Source organism: Prunus persica, chromosome G8 (genome assembly GCF_000346465.2).
Source record: "Prunus persica cultivar Lovell chromosome G8, Prunus_persica_NCBIv2, whole genome shotgun sequence".
Lineage (NCBI taxonomy): Eukaryota > Viridiplantae > Streptophyta > Magnoliopsida > Rosales > Rosaceae > Prunus > Prunus persica.
Window position 1 is genome coordinate 16,384,277 of NC_034016.1, and position 2,306 is coordinate 16,386,582.

Here is a 2,306-nt window from a genome sequence, read left to right on the forward strand (position 1 = left end):
GGATTGGATTATTTTGACACATATTCACCAGTTACGAGAATAACATCAATAAGAATGTTAATTGCAATTGCAGCATTGCATAATCTTGAGATACATCAAATGGATGTGAAAATGGCCTTTTTAAATGGTGATTTAGATAAGGAAATTTATATGGAACAACCTGAAGGGTTTATTGTTCCTGGACAAGAAAAGAAAGTATGTAAGTTTGTTAAGTCCTTGTACGGGTTAAAGCAAGCACCAAAACAATGGCATCTGAAATTTGACAATGCATTAATGTCAAATGGTTTCAAGATCAATGAGTGTGATAAATGTGATTATATGAAAAGCACTCAAGATGGTTTTGTCATTATTTGTCTTTATGTTGATGATATGTTAATTATTGGTAGCAATATTGGGATGATTAAATCTACCAAGAAAATGTTGACCAAAAATTTTGACATGAAAGATTTGGGAGTAGCAGATGTGATTCTAGGAATTAAAATTTCTAGAACATCTGATGGACTAGTTTTATCCCAATCACATTATATTGAGAAAATACTTGCGAAGTTTAGCAAGTATGATACTAGTCCAGTAAGAACTCCTTATGATCCAAGTCTTAATCTTGTGAAGAATATAGGTCATGGTGTATCACAAATAGAATATGCTCGTATTATTGGTAGTCTCATGTATCTTACGAATTGCACAAGGCCTGATATAGCTTACTCTGTTAATAGATTAAGCAGATACACTAGTAATCCTGGAAGAGATCATTGGAAAGCTATAGTCAGAGTTCTAAGATACTTAAGATACACCAAAAATGTTGGATTGCATTATACAAGATATCCAGCTGTACTTGAAGGATATAGTGATGCTAATTGGATATCTGATACTAAAGACTCCAATTCTACAAGTGGATATGTCTTTACAATTGGAGGTGCGACTATATCATGGAGATCTACTAAGCAAACTATTATAGCTAGATCTACTATGGAATCTGAGTTCATAGCATTAGATAAAGCTGGTGAGGAAGCTGAATGGCTACGTAATTTCTTAGAAGATATTCCATGTTGGCCAAAACCTGTGCCTGCTATATGTATACATTGTGATAGTCAATCTACAATTGCAAGGGCACAAAACAATATGTACAACGGCAAGTCTCGACATATACGTCGAAGACACAACACCGTTAAGCAACTGCTCTCCAGTGGTATAATTACCATTGACTACATAAAGTCAAGAGATAATTTGGCGGATCCATTTACTAAAGGTTTGAACGGAGAACAAGTTTATAGATCATCGAGGGGAATGGGGTTAAAGTCCATGTCAAATGAATAGTCATAGTGGAAACCCAACCTAGTTCACTGGAGATCCCAAGATCTAGGTTCAAAAGGGACAACTAAATTATGATAACTCAAAAATAACACTACAGAGATATATTCTCCTACCCATATCCTATGATGATACAGTGTTGTATGAAATGTGTTTAGGTTAAGCTATGCTTTTAATGATTCCTATACCTTGATTATCCGAGTAAGATATGAGAGGATATTATCAATAGGAAATCACCTATATAAGTGTGAAATAGGGCCGTTTCCATGAGAATTTTTAGGGCTAAATTCTCTAAAGCACTTATGAAAGCCAGGAGTTGCTCAGGGCCAAAACGGGCACAACCGATCGAACCAGATATGTCTAGAAGGGTATTGAGTGAGTATTATTGTCTGGGTTTACACAAACGGCTGAACAGTTCGAGACATCACGTTCACTGATTAGCCAAGTAAATCTGATAGTACTTCACTATGACAGGTTCAAAGCCAAAAGCTACCTATCCAGATGCCATATTCTTCTAATAGGAACTCTCTCTAAGTCTGCATTATCATTTGCATATTGTTGAAACTAATTTCCATTCATGTGGGGGATTGTGAGAAATTTAATATTAATTTTCTATTTGAATGGAAATTAATAAAATCCATTGGGTTAAAGACATGACCCTTGGATAAAGACATCTTCAATTGGGGGGTGACAACTCTTCAAACTAAGGGATACATTGTTTGGGGTGACAACTCTTCAAGACCAAAGGATACACTATTTGCCTTTTCAGATTGGGATACCTTTTTGAAAAGGGTATTTCATCATCTATAAATAGAGCAATCCTCCTGCAGTTTTATTCATTCAATTAATTCTCTAGATACATACTTTCATATATAGAGAGCATTAGAGTTTGCATAAGAGAGTTTCCTGCATAATCTTGGTTCAAAGTTTCTTGTGATGCATGCTTCTTTCATAGGAGGGGAGTCGTTGTATCCTGGGAGGCGAACGCTAGTGAACCA